We start from the raw sequence: 21784 nt of genomic DNA, 5'->3' as shown, positions 1-21784 counted from the left end.
TATAAATAAGACGCTTTATTAAAGACTAACAATACAAACATAAACGCAGTGCACCAAACCCCAAGCTAACACAAATACATACAACAAGGTGAAACAAACCCAAACCTAAACTGATACAGATACCCAGGTACATACACATATAGAGCACAACGTAGTTAGGCAGGCCGGGTCGATAACTATCGGGCAGGTAGGTACAGGAGGAGCAGGCGGAGAGAATGGTCAGGGTCACAAGCCAGGGATAAAACAGGAGAAGTCAGCAGAGGTCAGGATCAGGCAGGGTCGGCAACAAGTCAGGCAGGAACAGGAACAGGAATGCAGGTTACAAGATACAGGGGCCCATGGAAAAACACACACCAAGGCACAGACTGCAGGTCTGGCCATCCCTTAAATACACCTGCAATCATCCCCAGGTGATGGCTAATTGCTGAAGTGAACCTCTGGTTGTTGAGAGCACCCGCTGGCCAGCCCTGGTACTGCAGCCCACAAGGCAGGTGAGTCCCACCACTAATGGCAAGTCCATTCCTGACAAGAGTCATCTGTAATACACGTGGGTCACCCACACAGTGTTTTGGCCCTTGGGGGTCTAAGGAAGGAGGTGAGGAGCCATTTTGGCCGGTAATGAATGTTTTGCACACCGTTTGGCACTGTGATCACCTCACATGGTTTGCTGTGTTTTATATATTAACCACCGTGTCTGGAATCAACATATTATGGACTCTCACATAGTATGAACTTTATGAGCACTTGCACTTTTTTATGTCATTCCCCATATAGGGGATTGAATATGCACATGTGTTATAATCATCCTGATGTCTGTTTTTACTGAGTAGCACTGTGTTATATATGTCCGCCAATCAATATTAGCGCTCCACTATTTTATATTTGTCTGACAACTCATGGGGCCCCCAGGCAATAGGGGATCATGGGGCCCCCCGGGCAATAGGGGATCATGGGGCCCCTATGTCCTTGCCCACACTAAAAAAAAACCTATAAAAGGTACCAGAGGCATTTCATGGGGCCCCCTACTGACCCCGGGCCCTCGGGCAGTGCCTGAGTGCTCAAATGGTCAGTCCGCCCCTGGACTAATGTGAACAGAACCCAAATCCTAAGGGATCCTTTACACCACTGCGCTGCGGGTGCTGTGCTTTTTGAAAAGTCCAGCATGCTGCTTCTTGGTGCGCTTTTCAAAACCGCACCAAAAATAGAACTGCCCATTAAAATGAATGAAAAACATGGAAAAAGTATCAAAACTCATCAAAAACGCATAGCAGTTTTTGGTGCTTTTTTTGAGTCACACGTTTCACAGGTGCATACTAGGAGTAGGGCTTCCAGAGAAAGCACCGGAAACGCATAAAAAAACCATATGCAATTTTGTGTTTTTTCTACAGAGCAGCCAAAATGTATTTTTTGTACAGTTAATGTTTTTCGCTTCAGCACAAAAAAAAACAAAAAAACGTTTTCTTCTGAGCCTAAACATGCTTACAAGCCATGTGGAACACAAATGTAAAAGTCATGAAAAAAGGAGAAAAGCTGGAAGAGTTGAATGAGACATCAAGGCTTTGTGTGCTGGAATCTCCACGCGGCACCGATCCTCCATCCTACTCCCTCCATTTGGCAGGAAGAGCGCATTGCTCTAGGAAGTGTCACGGCTGCATTGACGTCACCCAAAACGTTTTTTTTTTTTAATGTAATGTCTTTAGCATTATCCCTCTCCTGACAGCAGGGAACTGCGCCAACGTGCGGCGATTATTCTCTTCCCAGGAACTGGCCGCGAGCAGCAAACGTTCAGATGACAGATAGAAAACACTTGGCCCCCAAAACATTCCGATTCCTTCCAAAATGCCGTAGCACGCTCCGCTACCAGGAGGACCGGCTGTAGAGGTTTTTGCGTTTCATTGTAACTGCCAGGGGCAGACTGACCATTTGGAAACTAGGGCACTGCCCGAGGGCCCGGGGTCAGTAGGGGGCCCCATGAGATGACCCTGGTACCTTTTTCATAGGCTTTTTTGAGTTTGGGCAAGGACACAGGGGCCCCATGATCCTCTATTGCCCGGGGGCCCCATGAGTTGTCAGTCCACCCCTGGTACCTGCTGTGCACGAGCTTCGGAGACATGGGGGCAGATAGAGAAGGCCAGAGGGAAGTTATCCCTTACAGTTCAGATCGCTTTTCATTTATTTATTCCATCAATATTTTTGTTTTGGATGGAGAGGGAAAGGGTTAGAACCAATGGAATCACTAGGGTTGGTGTCACCTGGTACAGTTAAAAAATGATGTCATCGCTTCCCCCCCTCCTCAGCGCTGGGGGGAAGGGAGGGGTTGACATCATGTATTACCTGCAGGGCGCTGGGCAGGCTAAGTGAATACAGTGCTGCTTCTCCAGGACAGGTCCTAAGTTGCCTAGTACACAAATATACAGAGAAGAGGGCGCAGCCATCTAAGTGTAGGCTGTATTACAAAGGGTGTAAATATAAAGGTGATGCACTCACTGCATTGATGGTGATGAAGGCATCTCAGTGGTGTGCAGGGACGAGCAATGCTCGAGGGCCCGGGGTCAGTAGGGGGCCCCATGAGATGCCCCTGGTACCTTTTTCATAGGCTTTTTTGAGTTTGGGCAAAGACACAGGGGCCCCATGATCCCCTATTACCCGGGGCCCCATGAGTTGTCAGTCCGCCCCTGGTGGTGTGGAAAGGTCTCCAGAATGATGTGTCCAGAGAGAGAGAGTACCCCGGCTGGAGAGTGTACCCCGAATTGTCAGACTGCAGCATGGAGCTCCTCCCAAGGCTTAGCGGCTTCTGGGACCTTTCGACAAACTTCAAGAGTAGCTAGAATGATGTCACTACTTTGAGGGCATGGCTCAACATGACACAAACTAACAAACCTGATAGTTTGAATGGAGTCTGGGTGTATTGGGGTCTCCTCCTGTCCTCTCCTGTTTGTCTGAATTGAGGTGTGGATGTGTTGGGGGTGGCCTCTGGTCCATCCCAATTGGCTGACTTGGGCTTAAATGCATTGGGATCACCTCCTGTCAGCTGAGTAGATGTTTGCACTGACATTTGGACCAGTTAAATGCGTTTTGGGGCTATTATCCCAGCTACCTACTCTACCCCAGTCCCACCCCATGGGTCAGCCAATCATGATGGACAGGAGATGACCCCAGGGGCGGACTGACAACTCATGGGCAATAGAGGATCATGGGGCCCCTGTGTCCTTGCCCAAACTCAAAAAAGCCTATGAAAAAGGTACCAGGGGCATCTCATGGGGCCCCCTACTGACCCCGGGCCCTCGGGCACTGCCCAAGTTTCCAAATGGTCAGTCCGCCCCTGGATGACCCCCAACACATCTATACCCCACCGGTCAATCAGGGTAGAACAGGAGGAGACCCCAATACACAGAAAGCCAAATTAACCAGTCGGGGACATGGAAGGCAAACTCTGGCCAGCCAATTAGTCCGCCAGGCGAGATGTTCTAATACAATGTTCTTATTATTGGCTGTAGGTAAGTGTCAGGTGGCTGGTCGTAGAGGGTGAGTTATGTTCTCTATTGCTCTCTCTAAAGAGGGAGAATATATTTATACTGAGAGTAAACATAAAGAATTTCCTCCAGAGAAGCTATAAAGCTTGTAATTGTGCAGAATCAGCAGTCGGGTATGGGCCCAGAATCTGCAGATCAGGCCAAGGGAGCCAGGTGGTCCATGTCAATGGCATGATTTACCCCTCATCCTTCTCGGGCTGGGTCTGTCTAAGCTTGTGGGAGTTTTTGCAGCTTAAAGGTCACAGACACTTCACTGGCTGGTGCTAAAAAGCAGAAATGTCTTTATAAGGCCAAACCTTCGTGTAGACCAGAGCTGTAAGTGGGGGTGGTAGCTACGATGGTGCCACCAACATTTCACTCCCTGAATACTTTTCTATCTTTTCCATTCTCTACATTGTATCAAATGCAACTACAACACCTATAACTGAATGCATGAACAAATTACTCAGTCAGAGTATAAACGTGGACCATATGAATCTCCCATGATTCCATGGGTCTGTATTATTTACACATAGTAAGGACTTAGCAGGTACATTGTAGGGACCATGAGAGTATTTGTGTCAGTTTGTGCATATCCAACCATCACACCTACTTTACATGAGCTTGTTGGACCATGGCTATTAATTATGGAGTTCCCCCTTTCCCCCTGTGGCTTTTAATATGGAGTTGCCCACCCCCCCCCCCCCATGGCTAATAATATAGAGTTGCCCTCTTTCTCCCCGTGGCTATTAATATGGAGTATCCCCCTTTTCCCCCATGGCTATTAATATGGAGTATCCCCCTTTCTCCCCATGGCTGTTAATATGGAGTTGCGCTCTTTCTCCCCATGGCTGTTAATATGGAGCATCCCCTTTTTCCCCCATGGCTATTAATATGGACTTGCCCCCTTTCCGCCATGGCTGTTAATATGGAGTTGCGCTCTTTCCCCCCATGGCTACTATTAATATGGAGTATCCCCCTTTTCCCCCATGGCTATTAATATGGAGTATCCCCCTTTCTCCCCGGCTGTTAATATGGAGTTGCGCTCTTTCTCCCCATGGCTATTAATATGGAGTATCCCCCTTTCTCCCCATGGCTGTCAATATGGAGTTGCGCTCTTTCTCCCCATGGCTGTTAATATGGAGTATCCACCTTTTCCCCCATGGCTATTAATATGAAGTTTCCCCTCGCCATGGCCTTTATTATGACATTTCCTTCCCTTCTCCTCCCATGGCTAATACTATGGAGTTGCCCCTCCATGGCCAATATTATAGAGTTGCCCATCCATGGCCAATTATATGGAGTTGCCTTTCAACCCCAAGGCAATTAATATGGAGTTGTTATTGTAGTTATAACATCCTCCATTCTTCTGGAAAGACTTTCCACAAGATTTTGGAGGGTGTCTGTGGGAATTTGTGCCCATTTGTGAGGTAAGTGCAAAGAAATGTCACCAGCACACCAAGGATTCCTTCAACGGGTCAAAAGCTTTGTGGTCACATGGTACATACAAAGGCAACATTTCAAAGCCACGCAGGGCCTCTTCGTCAGGCATTGTCACTTGCCTGATGAAGGGGTCCTGCATGGTTCTGGAACGTTGCCTTTGTATGTACTATGTGACCACAAAAGAAAGCTTTGGACTTGTTTGAGGAATCTTTGGTGTATTGGTGACATTTCTTTGCATTGAGTGTCTATGGTTCCCAGCCTGTGGTCAATACCCTCCAACACTGAACACCCATCTTCAGGATCGTGTGCATTGGGAATTGCATTTGTGAGGTCAGATACTGATGTTAGAGGAGAAGACCTGGCTCACAATCAGCATTCCAATTCATCCCAAAGGTGTTCAGTAGCATATACAATACCCAAGCTTCACTGCTCACATGACTTTTTGTGGCTGGAAACCGGTGCTCAGGCTGAAGTATCCCCATACTCTATCCAAGGAATCCAAAGTACAATTGAGCCGGAACTGTACTGTACAGATACTGTGTAATCCGTAAAATGAAGATGCTTCATTGGCTACATGTAAAACACACTGGTAATATCATAACACATTTTGGCTGTAACAGCTTTTCTCAAAGCTCATGCTATGAGGAAGGCTGTTACAGCTGAAACATGTTAGCTTTACATGTAATCAAAAAATGATCTTTATGTTACGGATTACACCGAGTTTAGGCTCAATTGTACTTTGGATTCCAAAATTATTCAGTAGGGTTGAGGTCAAACCAAAACTGGTCAAGCCATGTCTTTATTTTTTGTACACCCTAAATAAGTGTTCATAAAACGTCAAAAGTAATTTTAATATTATAGGTGTGCCCCTGAAGATGTGCATGTGCACGGAACACGTTGGGAGGAGCCTTAGGTGCTGACATCATGTTGCTGCCACGTCGATGGCTGTATTAGTTTTCTTTTTTAGGCTTATTTTTTTATTTTCATCTGGTAAGCCAGCCAGCAAGTCTGTTGATTTTTTTAAAAGAACAAGCTCTCCAGCAGAATGTTTCCATTTGCAGGGATGAGACAAACCATTTAACATTGAGAGGGGTGCTTACAATGATCAGCTTTTATGTATTCATGTAAAACGTTTATCCCAAAAGGAAAAAAAAATGCTTGCTGTAACTGATTTTAAAGGATAAGTTCACTTTTTGGACAAAAAGTGCAGGTAAAAAAAATATGCATTTATTATTTTTGTCTGCAGGAGCCTGGAAAGCATTGCATCAGTGGTCAGTAGATCTCTGATGCCATGCAGGTCTCCTGCAGACCTGTCAGAATATCTGCTTGCTGTACGGGATGCCTGGGATGTACGGGATGTATGAGATATACGAGATGTATGGGATGTACGGGATGTATGGGATGAACAGGATGTACGGGACGTATGGGATGTATGGGATATACGGGATGTATGGGATGTATGGGAATGTACGGGATGTATGGGGATGTATGAGATGTATGGAATGTATGGGATGTATGGGAATGTACGGGATGTATGGGGATGTATGAGATGTATGGAATGTACGGGATGTACAAGATGTATGGGATCTACGGGATGTACGAGATGTATGGTATGTACGGGATGCATGGGATGAAAGAGATGTACGGGATGTACGAGATGTACGGGATGTGCGAGATGTACGGGATGTACAGCATGTATAGGATGTACGGGATGTACGGGGTGTATGGGATGTACGGGGTGTATGGGATGTACGGGGTGTATGGGATGTATGGGATGTACGGGATGTGAGGGATGTACGGGATGTGCGGGATGTACGGTCAGGCAGATATTCTGACAGGAAGCTTCCATGAACTACCATGGTACTCCACAGTGTGGTGGTAGTTTGTTGAAAACTATAAGCAGACAGCCACTAAGGCTGCCAGGACTTGTAGGCACTCATTCACAGAACTCTGCGACGCGGTTGTGTGGGCGGAGCCCTGTATGGCCGCGCTGTTTACAAATATGACAGATAGTACAGGGAAACCTCTTCCCATATTATCTGTCGGGGGGGCATGGCTGCTGCTATGGGAACTTGTTACATGTTCCACCCTAAAAACAGGTGAAACTTGTAACATGTTCCAAAGGCGAACTTATCCTTTAAAGTGTAAACTAGAGATTGGCTCCAATTCTTCAGTGTATCTAAACACTTCCATCCTCCCCAACACTGACAATGCTGCTGTTCAAAGGTGCCTCCTGTGCTACTTCATTCAGAGCAGGGCACTCTAATACAGGAGGTGTGTTACTGGCCAGATCACCCGGTGGTGAAAAAAGAGGGGGGGAAAACCTAAAAAAAGAAAACAAATGCAGCTGCTGCAGCTAATGATCGTTAAACTGCAATATAACTCCATTTTTAGTTCTGGGTGCAATACCGCTTTAAGTAACCATGATCTAAAGTGACCTGGATTTAAAGTGACTTGGATTTAGAACGCCGCCCTCATTTTGTGAATTAATATTTCCAATGTTCTGACCGCTCCGATGTGTAAATAGGCGATTTAGCGATCGCTCTCATTTGTCGCATTTGTCGCCCTTCATCTTCCAATGCAAGTCTTCATCAAACATCTCGATGTAGATGAAGCCATATGAGGACACTGAATCCCATTGTTTCGTATCGCAGAGTCCTTGCGATTATTACGCAGTTAATCAAATCTATTTAGAGAGGGGATAATGACCCCCCCAACCCCCCTCCCCCATGCCTTCTGCCCAAAAAAATCTAAATCCTAACACTGTGCAGTTTCTGGCTGAGAAATGTCCAATACAGTAAATCCCGGAACTGAAAACATTTGTGAAGTTTGTTTATCTGAGCAGTTATTCCAGAGATTACCCCGGGAAGAGTAATGGTCGGAGTGAGGGATCCCAGTACCCGCTGTTTTATCTGGGGAATTCGGCGGGATGGTGGTCTGAGCAATGCAGGGTATCTGGCTGTGTAGGCGACCGCAGAACCAGGCAACCTGCAGCTGGAGAACCACAAGTCCCAGCAAACACGGCTGCATCTTTCCGCTCTACAAACAAAAGGTGTGATGCTCTGCAGTGATCTCTAGCGAGTACAGTGATGGAATAATCTGTAGACAGGGGCGGACTGACCATTTAGCCACTCGGGGTCAGTCGGGGGCCCCATGAGATGCCCCTGGTACCTTTCATAAGCTTTTTTGGGTGTGGTTTGAGTGTGGGCGAGGACACAGGGGCCCCATGATTTCCTATTGCCCCATGAGTTATCAGTCCGCCCCTGTCTGTAGAATATAGCAGTTTGTGTTTTTCGGAGGTAGATGGCACAGAGCAATGTTCTGCAGATCTTGCTGGTGGAATAATCTGCAGAATGCATTAATATACATCTGTCAATAGGCAGATGGAATGAAGCTCTGCAGATTTCTAGAGAGGTCAGATATGGAATAATCTGCAGAATATATTGATATGTATCTGTCAGGAGGAAGGTGGGATGGAGCGATGCTCTGCAGATCTCTAGAGATGGCAGCGATGAGATATTCTGCAAAACGGATCAATATGTATCTGCCCAGAGGGAGATGGGCCATAGAAATGCTCTGCAGATTTCTAGAGTGGTCAGTGATGGAATAATCTGCAGAATATATCAATGTGTATCTGTCAGAAGCAGGGGCGGACTGACAACTCATGGGGCCCCCGGGCAATAGGGGGTCATGGGGCCCCTGTGACCTTGCCCAAACTCAAAAAAGCCTATGAAAAAGTTACCAGGGGCATCTCATGGGGCCCCCTACTGACCCCGGGCCCTCGGGCAGTGCCCGAGTTTCCAAATGGTCAGTCCGCCCCTGGTCAGAAGGGAGATGGGATGGAACAATGTTCTTCTGTAAAACAGATCAGTATGTATCTGTCCAGAGGTAGATGGGCCATAGAAATGCTCTGCAGATTTCTAGAGTGGTCAGTGATGGAATAATCTGCAGAATATATCAATGTGTATCTGTCAGAAGGGAGATGGGATGGAGCAATGTTCTGCAGATCTCTAGAGAGGTCAGTGATGGAATAGTCTGTAGAATTTATCAGTGTGTATCTTGCAGGGAGATGATGGGACGGAGCAATGTTCTGCAGACCTCTAGAGAGGTCACTGAAAGAATAATCTGCAGAATATCTCGATGCATCTGTCAGAAGGGAGATGGAATGGAGTAATGTTCTGCAGATCTCTAGAGAGGTCAGTGTTGGAATAATCAGCAGAATATATTGATATGTATCTGTCAGGAGGTAGGTGGGTGGAGCAATGCTCTGCAGATCTCTAGAGAGGTCTGTGATGGAATAATCTGCAGAATACATGTATATGTATCTGTAAGGGGGTAGATGGGATAGAGCGATGTTTTGCAGATCTTTGCAGAGGTCAGTGATGGAATAGTCTGTAGAATTTATCATTGTGGATCTCTCAGGGAGATGATGGGATGGAGCAATGTTCTGCAGACCTTTAGAGAGGTCAGTGAAAGAATAATCTGCAGAATATCTCAATGCATCTGTCAGAAGAGAGATGGGATGGAGTAATGTTCTGCAGATCTCTAGAGAGGTCTGTGATTGAAGAATCTGCAGAATACAAGTATATGTGTCTGTAAGGAGGTAGATGGGATGGAGCAATGTTCTGCAGACCTCTAGAGAGGTCAGTGATTGAAGAATCTGCAGAATACATCTATACTGTATGCATCTGTAAGGGGGTAGATGGGATGGAGCAACGTTCTGCAGATCTTTGCAGAGGTCAGTGATGGAATAGTCTGTGAAATACACCAATATGGATCTGTCAGGAGGGAGATGGGAGGGAGCAATGTTCTGCAGATCCTTACAGAGGTCAGTGATGGAATAATTTGCAGAATACATCAATATGTATCCGTTAGGGACTGATGGAACAGATCGATGTTCTGCAGATCTCTAGAGAGGTCAGTTATGAAATAGTCTGCTGATTATCAGATGTTTGATGGGACGGAGCGATGTTCTGCAGATCTTTCACAAAGTTTGTAGCATACTTTATGTGCGTAGTAAACGTTGCGCCATAGTGCGTAGTAAAGCTCGCTGTGTGTCGGTCGGAACCTGAAAGAGAGAAGTACCCCCCACCCTCCCACCCCCACCAGGACAGACACAGCAATGGGCAGCCATGACTCTTCAGCTAATCCTTCTATGACACAATATCGGGCTCTGGATCTCTGCTATGGCTCTTAACATGCCTCTACCCAGCAGACAGCGGGGCAACCAGATGTTGTAAATCGCTGCCCAGCGAATGCGCAGCCTAAATAATGTCATCCATGTTAATTCCTAGGCGACCCGTATTCAAAACATAGGTGACGGTGCCAACTGCAGCTGAGTGAACGTACAGGGGGGCACGCCGCTGACATGGCCCGGCATCCCACAGCCGAATATTCTGTCTCTGCTTCTATTCCTGGCTCGTCCTGGTAAATGGTGGACGAATTATCCGTGACTCCAATCCTCAGGCAACCATGAAAATGGAGAATTTTAAAGGAAACTTTCTTTTTGTTTAATTGTATTTATTAATACATTTAATATTTACTGTAAAATATATTTTATATCATTTTCATATCATCCAAGCAAACATCTTTGCTTGCAGACATACTAGGCTTTCCAATATGAAAGCCCAGCACTTCCTGTTCTCTGCCTCTGTGAAGTGCTGGACTACTTCATATATTTTAGTAACAGTGAAGTGGCGAGCGGGCGACCAGATATGATTATTGCACCACATCCCTTAAAATTGCAAATATTCAACAGAGAAGATGGGACTTTCAGGGTGCATGAACATGAATACAAAACATATTAAAAAGTTATATAATTTTGATTTCGTGTTTTTGTAAAAAATACAAAAGGAAAAAAATACAGAAACATAAAAACAAGTTCAGTACTAAAAGTAAAACTGAGATTCAAACTTGGTTATATAATTGTAGTTACTCCCTACATGTTTCGTCCTCACGGGCTTCTTCAGGGGAGAAAATTCTACCACCGAGGCAGTCTAGATATCAAAGAAAAATTATACAATTACCAAACAACTTTTATATATCCAATACAGAGTATTTAATAATAAAAAAAAATTATATATATATATATATATATATATATATATATATATGGGACTCAATGTCTCACCCTGGATGTGAAAGCTCACGAAGCTAGGAGAAAATGACCTAACAAAGATCTTAATTGGCCTACACGTCCAAAACAGTTGTAGAGGATATAATGGGCATCAAATATCATCTAGGCATAATAGGATAGATATGAATTTAGGGTTTGCATTTTTGGGTTTCAAAAGTCCCCCTTTTTTAATGGATATTTGTATTTATTTATATTTTTAGTGGTTAGTGTAAAATATATTTTATATCTTTTTCACATCATACAGATAATCTCTAATATATGAATACGGATTAAAATTTTATTTGCAATCAACAAGGAGCTCCGATGCATTTTGGGGTTGCAAAAGTCCCCTTTTTTTTAATGGATAATTGTATTTATTTATATTTTTAGTGGTTAGTGTAAAATATATTTTATATCTTTTTCACATCATACAGATAATCTCTAATATATGAATACGGAATAAAATTTTATTTGCAATCAACAAGGAGCTCCGATGCATTTTGGGGTTGCAAAAGTCCCCTTTTTTTTAATGGATAATTGTATTTATTTATATTTTTAGTGGTTAGTGTAAAATATATTTTATTTCTTTTTCACTTCATATAGATAAACTCTAATATAATAATATGGAATAAAATTTTATTTGCAATCAACAAGGAGCACCGATGCATTTTGGGGTTGCAAAAGTCCCCCTTTTTTAATGGATATTTGTATTTATTTATATTTTTAGTGTTTAGTGTAAAAGATGTTTTATATCTTTTTCACATCATACAGATAAACTCTAATATATGAATACGGAATAAATTTTATTTGCAATCAACAAGGAGCACCGATGTATTTTGGGGTTGCAAGAGTCCCCCTTTTTTAATGGATATTTGTATTTATTTATATTTTTATTGTTTAGTGTAAAAGATATTTTATATCTTTTTCACATCATACAGATAAGCTCTAATATTGGGTACTAGTAGGGAAACGTGCTAGGCTTTCCAATACGAAAGCCCAGCACTGCCTGTTCACTGCCTCTCAATATTTTTTAAGTGGTGTGGAGCATTTGACTGCTCAATATATTTTATGAAGCCATGAGTTTTTATATCAAAGTAGACCAGCAGCTCTGTTTTTCCCGGACATGAATACAGGATAAAGTATTGAAGTAACAATCTACTTATAAAAGTATTGAATAAAATTATATTAGCAATCACAAAGGGAAAACCAACACATTTCGGGGTCGCACAGATCCCATTTCTTCAGAGCTAATTGTATTAATTTATATTTTTAATGTTTATTGTTAAAGATATTTTATATCATTTTCACATAATAAAAATACACATCTAATACAGGGGACCTCCAGGACACTTTGCTGGGAGACATACTAGGCTTTCCAATATGAAAGCCCAGCACAACCTGTTCAATATTTCTCAAGTGGTGTGGAGCGCTGAATTGCTCAGTATATTTATGGAGCCATGAGTTTATATGTTGGAGTAGACCGGCACTTCTGTTTTTCCTAGGATTTCTGTGGACAATCTTTAGGGTAACATAAATGTAGGATAAACCATGGAAGTGCCTCTCAACTTATAAAACATGGGAATAAAACTTTCAACAAGGGACATCCAACTCATTTCAGATTTGCAAAGATCCCCCTTCTTATTGGATAATTGTATTTCGTTATATTTTTAACACTTATTGTAAAAAAATTTGTATATCATTCACATCATACAAGTAAACCTCTAATACCATGACACTCTGCTAAGAGACATACTGGGCTTTCCAATATGAAAGCCCAGCATTGTCTGTTCGCTGCCTCTCAATATTTTTCTTGTGGTGCGGAGCGCTAAATGACTCAAAATATTTTATGATGCCATGCGTTTTTGTGTCAAAGTAGACTGCCCATTTTATTGTTCCTAGGACACAAGATAAAGTTTAGAAGCGCCGTTCTACTCAGAAAAGTCCTGATTAAACTTTTATTTGTAATCAGCAAGGAAAAGCCAACATATTTCAGGGTCACGCAGGTTCCCCTTCTTCAGGGCCAACTGTATTTATTTATATTTTTAATGTTTAGTGCAAAAGATATTTTATACCATTTTCTTATCATACCAATAAACATCTTTGCTTGGAGACATGTTAGGCTTTCCAATACGAAAGCCCAGCACTGACTGTTCTCTGTCTCTCAATATTTCTTCAAGTGGTGTGGAATACTGAATTACTCAATATATTATATAAAGTTATGAGTTTTTATGATGAAGTAGGCCGCCAGTTCTATTTTTAATAGGTCATAAATGTTGGATAATATATGGAAGCCCCGCTCTGCTTATAAAACTTTAATTTGCAATCAACAAGGGGCATTTAACTCATTTCAGATTTGCTGAAATGGTGACACTGTACTGCTAGGGTGACATTATGTTAAAAATAATAATAATATAAAAAAAATTAAATAAAAATGTAAAACAATTTTTTGAAAAATTATAATTTTTGGTTATAAACTAATTTGGGATATTTATTTATTTTTTTTAATAAAAAGATAGCTGCATACATTTTGGCCAGGATTTATGAAGAAAGATTATTTATTTGCAAAATTTTATAAGAAAAACACTTTTTTTTTCAAAATGTTATATAGCAAAAAAATAAAAATCCCAGTGGTGAATAAAAACCACAAAAATAAAGTTTCTCAAAAAAATGCTAAAAAATTCATATGGGTACAGTGTGGCATGACCGCGCAATTGTCATTCAAAGTGTGATAGCGCTGAAAGTTGAAAATTGGCCTGGGGGCAGGAAGGGGGGGGGGGGGAAGTGTCCAGACATGAAGTGGTTAAAGATGTCATTAACATGTCGATAGGGTGGGGGGAGGGGAAGAACCAGGAAAGACAAAATAGAAGCAGATTAAACTTCAGGTTTGGATACAAATTTTGTTAGCATTGTCAGTTTTGGATGATGTTTCCCTTGTAAAATTTGTGTTTTTTTGGCCAAAGACAAATTTTCCAAAGTGCCCTATGACAGTAGCCAGCTTGCTTGAAGAGCAGTCAAATTGAGACTTATTAGTGCCAGGGGTGAAAGGTCAATCTCTTGGCCAAACAGTCTCCTGAATTTGACAGGCCGTACACAAGGGGTGAACTCTTCCCTCGGGATCTGAATCCCGCCAAAGGTCGCTGCCTGCCAGGCCGACTCCAAGCCAAAGCCTAGTACACATGAGCAGAAAATCGCCCCAAGGCAAAGATGTCAAACTGCATCCCCCCCATCCCTTAGGGTTCCCATCCCTTAGGTTCCCCTTCCCTTTGGGTCCCCTTCCCTTTGGGTCCCCTTCCCTTGCGGTTCCCTTCCCTTGGGGTTCCCATCCCTTAGGTTCCCCTTCCCTTGGGGTCCCCTTCCCTTGGGGTCCCCTTCCCTTGGGGTTCCCATCCCTTAGGTTCCCCTTCCCTTGGGGTTCCCTTCCCTTAGTGTTCCCTTCCCTTGGGGTCCCCTTCCCTTGGGGTTCCCTTCCCTTAGGGTCCCCTTCCCTTGGGGTTCCCTTGCCTTGGGGTTCCCATCCCTTAGATTCCCCTTCCCTTGGGGTCCCCTTCCCTTAGCGTTCCCTTAGCGTTCCCTTCCCTTGGGGTTCCCTTCCCTTAGGGTTCCCTTCCCTTAGGGTCCCCTTCCCTTGGGGTTCCCTTCCTTTGGGGTCCCCTTCCCTTGGGGTTCCCTTACCTTGGGCTTAGCAGTGATGTCGCTGTCTCTACTCCTGTCAGCCTTGTAACAGAAGAGGGGCGGACTGACAACTCATGGGCAATAGGGGATCATGGGGCCCCTGTGTCCTTGCCCAAACTGAAAAAAGCCTATGAAAAAGGTACCAGGGGCATCTCATGGGGCCCCCTACTGACCCCGGGCCCTCGGGCAGTGCCACGAGTTTCCAAATGGTCAGTCCGCCCCTGTAACAGAAGCAACTGGCACAGGGCGCCCCCATCCCTGCAATAAACCATTGCGCCTGGGGTTTCCCCATATATTTTCTTCTCTATTTGTAGTGTCATTCCACTGACGGTTCCTACCAGTGCCCCCTGCTGCACTCCCATAGTGGGCCAGTCCATCTCCCATCACAGCTCCCTGCCAAGACTGTTGTATGCCGGTGCCGGGCCCTCCAGTCATCCTTTGCCTTTTGTAGGGCGGCTCGTCAGCCCTTCCATATGCACATACCGGTGGTGAGTGGCTTCACGAAACACATTAAGAGGTTGCGCCGAGAGCTTGTGCAATCCATGGATCGGGTGGATTTAGCTTTATTACATGTTTACACTTTATACCAATTTGGTATTTGATGTTTATTAACTTTCTGGTACATTTTAATGTGTTATTTTTCCAACAATAACAACAAAGAATGTCATTTTTTAACTACAATTTAGTGTGCCTCGCAAAGTCCCTTGGGCAATTTTTCTTCTTTTTTATAGCCCCTCAGAGTTCCTGTTGCAGAGGATGCCTATAACTGAACTTCAAGCTCTCTGCAGACGTCTAGGACACACAAATCCCACAAGCACATGACAAAATAGTCATCCTGTGATAGGGATGCTCCACATTTTATTATCAAAAAGCCTTCCTTGAGTTCCAGTCACTCCAGCCATGAATTTGCCTAGGCTGAGATGCTGTCATCAGTCTGCTGCAGGCAGGAGGAAGCATTTCCTCAGTCTCCTCTCCCCCCAGTGATCAGTTGGCTGCAAGCAGGAGGAAGCATTTCCTCAGTCACCTCTCCCCCAGTGATCAGTCGGCTGCAGGCAGGAAGAAGCATTTCCTCAGTCACCTCTCCCCCAGTGATCATTCTGCTGCAGGCAGGAGGAAGCATTTCCTCAGTCACCTCTCCCCCAGTAATCATTCTTCTGCAGGCAGGAGGAAGCATTTCCTCAGTCACCTCTCCCCCAGTGATCATTCTTCTGCAGGCAGGAGGAAGCATTTCCTCAGTCTTCTCCCCCCCCCCAGTGATTAGTCTGCTGCAGGCAGGATGAAGCATTTCCTCAGTCTCTTCTCCCCCAGTGATCATTCGGTTGCAGGCAGGAGGAAGCATTTTCTTAGTCTCCTCTCCCCCGGTGATCAGTTGGCTGCAGGCAGGAGGACACATTTCCTCAATCTCCTCTCCCCCAGTGATCAGTCTGCTGCAGGCAGGAGGAAGCATTTCCTCAGTCTCCTCTCCCCCAGTGATCAGTCTGCTGCAGGCAGGAGATGCATTTCCTTAGTCTCCTCTCCCCCAGTGATCAGTCTGTTGGAGGCAGGAGATGCATTTCCTTAGTCTCCTCTCCCCCAGGGATCAGTCTGCTGCAGGCAGGAGGAAGCATTTCCTCAGTCTCCTCTCCCCTAGTGATCAGTCTGCTGCAGGCAGGAAATGCATTTCCTTAGTCTCCTCTACCCCAGTGATCAGTCGGCTGCAGGCAGGAGGACACATTTCCTCAATCTCCTCTCCCCCAGTGATCAGTCTGCTTCAGGCAGGAGGAAGCATTTCCTCAGTCTCCTCTCCCCCAGTGATCAGTCTGCTGCAGGCAGGAGATGCATTTCCTTAGTCTCCTCTACCCCAGTGATCAGTCTGCTACAGGCAGGAGGAAGCATTTCCTCAGTCTCCCCTCCTGCAGTGACTGTACATTGTACATTTCTAGCAAGTAGGGATGAATGAACCTACTGTAAGTTTTTTCATTCTTTCTGTAGGATGTGCCACAGCAAACGGACATTGGGAAAGAAAAAAATACGGTGTAAATTGCTGGCAAATGACATTCTAAAGCCGGCTTCCTCTCCAAAGGTCCCACAGACACCAGGATTTATATGATTGTGTCATATGAGCCGGAATCTCAGTCAAGGAAGTCGATGGCGACCCTGAATGATGCCGGAACAAAAAAGGCGCCGTCCTTCTGGAGAGAAAAGCAGATGAAGGCGTTGTCAGGGGGAGTCCTGTGATCTCTGTAAGAGGTTCCCAGGGACACTTTGTGACTGTAGCACGGCTCCTAACTGACCGCTCCCCTCAATCCTCATCTCTTCGCTGTTTGCTGCATGTAGCAATTTTTCTTGCCAAGATTCTAATCTATGACTCGATCACATTCACTGCAGATGTGACTTTACCGCAACCGGGGATGAACTTCAAAATCATCATTTTCCCATAATCCGATAATCTGATCGGTCACATCTCCAAATGTGTGACATCATTCCGCCATAAATAGAACAATCTTTTCCTCTGCGGATGGGAAAAGGTTAAATCGCCACCGCAGGAGAGCGCATCATTTTCTGGGCAGATGTGAGTCCGGAGCGTCCCGTCTGTAGATGGTTCTGATAACTGGGAAATCGCAGGTTCCCCCGGATCGTACGTCCTCATGTCTCGGACATCTCTTGGACAATCGCCATGTCTTAGAGCCGGGTCCTGCGAATCCTTTCGTTGTATCTGGAGTCATTGCTCCATCATGATGATTGGTTTAGGCCACTGGGCTCCTTAACCCCCCACCTGGCTGCTGAGCGTTTAATGACTTAGGCTTCCAATTCGTCTAGCAGGTCAGTTCCTACGTGGGAGAAGAGCGCTGCCAATCACACCCCGAGTCCGCAAAAAGGTGACATTAATCGAGAGTGACACCAAGAATCACACTATTCTACCGTTCAGGAAAGCAAGGTCATCATTTCATGGAGGATCTGTTGTAGGACTTAGACTACGATCCAGAGATACATGGGGGTCCAGATCATTTACATCCTGACACTTGGGGGGTCCAGAACAATGACACCCTGACACTTGGGGGGTCCAGAACAATGACACCCTGACACTTGGGTCCAGAACAATGACACACTGACTCTTGGGGTCTAGAACAATGACACACTGACTCTTGGGGTCTAGAACAATGACACACTGACACTTGGGGGTCCAGAACAATGACACACTGACACTTGGGGGTCCAGAACAATGACACACTGACACTTGGGGGTCCAGAACAATGACACACTGACACTTGGGGGTCCAGAACAATGACACACTGACACTTGGGGGTCCAGAACAATGACACACTGACACTTGGGGGTCCAGAACAATGACACACTGACACTTGGGGGTCCAGAACAATGACACACTGACACTTGGGGGTCCATAACAATGACACACTGACTATTGCGAGTCCATAACAATGAAGCACTGACACTTGGGGGTCCAGAACAATGACACACTGACACTTGGGGGTCCAGAACAATGACACACTGACACTTGGGGGTCCAGAACAATGACACACTGACACTTGGGGGTCCAGAACAATGACACACTGACTATTGCGAGTCCATAACAATGAAGCACTGACACTTGGGGGTCCAGAACAATGACACTTGGGGGTCCAGAACAATGACACACTGACACTTGGGGGTCCAGAACAATGACACACTGACACTTGGGGGTCCAGAACAATGACACACTGACACTTGGGGGTCCAGAACAATGACACACTGACTATTGCGAGTCCATAACAATGAAGCACTGACACTTTGGGATCAAAAACAATTATACACTGACACGTGGGGTCCAGAAAAATGACACACTGATACTTGAGAGTCCCAGAACAATGACACACGGATACGTGGGGGTCTAGAACAATGAAACACTGACACTTGGGGGTCCAGAACAATGACACACCAATTCTTGGGGGTCCCAGAACAATGACACGCTGACACTTGGGGGTCCCAGAACAATAACACACTGACTCTTGGGGGTCCAGAACAATGACAAACTGACACTTTGGGATCAAAAACAATTATACACTAACACATGGGGGTCCAGAAAAATGACACACTGATACTTGGAGGTCTAGAACAATGACACACTGATACTTGGGGGTCCAGAACAATGACCCACTGACAATTGGGGGTCCAGAACAATGACCCACTGACAATTGGGGGTCCAGAACAATGACCCACTGACAATTGGGGGCCCAGAACAATGACACACTGACAATTGGGGGCCCAGAACAATGACACACTGACAATTGGGGGTCCAGAACAATGACACACTGGCAATGGAGTTCTATATCTTTGGCACATTGATACATTGTATGGATTCAGGGGAATTCGGACACGTTTGGTGTAAGTCTATTATCTCGACTTTGGATTGTATTGAGAAAAGAAAAAGTTGATCTGCTTATGTGAAGATGTGTGAAGTGCAGAGTGGGGTCATGTCTGGAATGAGATCATTGGGGTGATGGGTGGAGGGTTCTCGCTGCCTCTAATACACTCATTAATAATATGTATTCTGCACAGCTTGTATTTTACAGCGTTTGGAAAAGACCAGGAATGAAGTTTAAGTGGACTTGTAATCAGATGTATTATTTCATGCTGAGAAATGTGTCAGTGTCACCCTCCCAGGTATGTATTACCTCTCCCAGAGATCCCAGCACTCTTCCTGACAAGGCCTTCATCTGCTTTTCTCTCCAGAAGGACGGCGCTATATTTGTTCAGGCATCATCCAGGGTCACCATCTACGTCCTGGACTGAGATCCCGGCTCAGAGATATCACCAGATTGCAAATCTTGGTGCAAAACAAGGGAAGAAGGGGCGCACCAGCCTAGTGCATTGCCTGAGAATACAAAAGAGATACAGTGGGGCAAAAAAGTATTTAGTCAGCCACCAATTGTACAAGTTCTCCCACTTAAAAAGATGAGAGAGGCCTGTAATTGGCATCATAGGTAGACCTCAACTATGAGAGACAAAATGAGAAAACAAATCCAGACAATCACATTGGCTGATTTGGAAAGAATTTATTTGCAAATTATGGTGGAAAATAAGTATTTGGTCATCTACAAACAAGCAAGATTTCTGGCTCTCACAGACCTGTACCTTCTTCTTTAAGAGACTCCTCTGTCCTGCACTCATTACCTGTATCAATGGTACCTGTTTGAACTTGTTATCAGTATAAAAGACACCTGTCCACAACCTCAAACAGTCACACTCCAAACTCCACTATGGTGAAGACCAAAGAGCTGTCGAAGGACACCAGAAACAAAATTGTAGACCTGCACCAGGCTGGGAAGACTGAATCTGCAATAGGCAAGCAGCTTGGTGTGAACAAATCAACTGTGGGAGCAATAATTAGAAAATGGAAGACATACAAGACCACTGATAATCTCCCTCGATCTGGGGCTCCACGCAAGATCTCACCCCGTGGGATCAAAATGATCACAAGAACGGTGAGCAAAAATCCCAGGACCACACGGGGGACCTAGTGAATGACCTGCAGAGAGCTGGGACCAACGTAACAAAGGCTACCATCAGTAACACACTACACCGCCAGGGACTCAGATCCTGCAGTGCCAGACGTGTCCCCCTGCTTAAGCCAGTACATGTCCGGGCCCCTCTGAAGTTTGCTAGAGAGCATTTGGATGATCCAGAGGAGGATTGGGAGAATGTCATACGGTCAGATGAAACCAAAATAGAACTGTTTGGTAGAAACACAACTCATCATGTTTGGAGGAGAGAGAATGCTGAGTTGCAGCCAAAGAACACAATACCTACTGTGAAGCATGCGGGTGGCAACATCATGCTTTGGGGCTGTTTCTCCGCAAAGGGACCAGGACGACTGATCCATGTACAGGACAGAATGAACGGTGCCATGTATCATGAGATTTTGAGTGCAAACCTCCTTCCATCAGCAAGGGCATTGAAGATGAAACGTGGCTGGGTCTTCCAACATGACAATGATCCCAAACATACCGCCCGGGCAACGAAGGAGTGGCTTTGTAAGAAGCATTTCAAGGTCCTGGAGTGGCCTAGCCAGTCTCCAGATCTCAACCCCATAGAAAACCTTTGGAGGGAGTTGAAAGTCTGTGTTGCCCAGCGACAGCCCCAAAACATCACTGCTCTAGAGGAGATCTGCATGGAGGATGGGCCAACATACCAGCAACAGTGTGTGCCAACCTTGTGAAGACTTCCAGGAAACGTCTGACCTCTGTCATTGCCAACAAAGGATATATAACAAAGTATTGACATGAACTTTTCATATTCACCAAATACTTATTTTCCACCATAATTTGCAAATAAATTCTTTCCAAATCAGCCAATGTGATTGTCTGGATTTTTTTTCTCATTTTGTCTCTCATAGTTGAGGTCTACCTATGATGCCAATTACAGGCCTCTCATCTTTTTAAGTGGGAGAACTTGCACAATTGGTGGCTGACGAAATACTTTTTTGCCCCACTGTATGTACTCACAAACAACTGTGTGCCAAAGGCATATCAATCTCAAAAGTGGCCAAGTCACCAGGTCAACTGCCAAATGTTAGAAGATGCGTGACTCCAGTCTATGTGTGTATGGACACATAGGATAACATGCCGGGGATGGGATGGACACATAGGCTAACATGCTGGGGAGTTTACTGGCTGTAGAAAAAAACGTCAACAGCCAAAAACAGCCTCTGTAAAAATGTCCCATGTGCATGAGGACTTATCTCCACTAGATGGAGCTGAGGAGCATAGGAAATACATATTTCCTTGTAACTGGAGATACCATGTAACAATTGTAGAGAACACCAGAGGGAAATAGCAAACAAATGCAACCAATTAGAAGTGGCAAAATACTGCATTATGGCCACTGGATGGAGCTGAGGAGAATAGGAAATATGTCTTTGTAACAAGAAATACAATGCAACAATTCTAGAGAACGCTAGAGGGAACTAGCAGACAAATGTAACCAATTGGCAGTAGTAAAATACTGCAGTATGGCCACTGGATGGAGTTGAGGAGACTAGGAAATATGTCTTTGTAACAAGAAA

This window comes from Staurois parvus, unplaced genomic scaffold (assembly GCF_062004578.1).
Source record: "Staurois parvus isolate SC_StPar_1 unplaced genomic scaffold, SC_StPar_1.0 ptg001731l, whole genome shotgun sequence".
NCBI lineage: Eukaryota > Metazoa > Chordata > Amphibia > Anura > Ranidae > Staurois > Staurois parvus.
The sequence above is the reverse complement of the archived record's forward strand: the minus strand, read 5'-3'. Positions refer to the sequence as shown.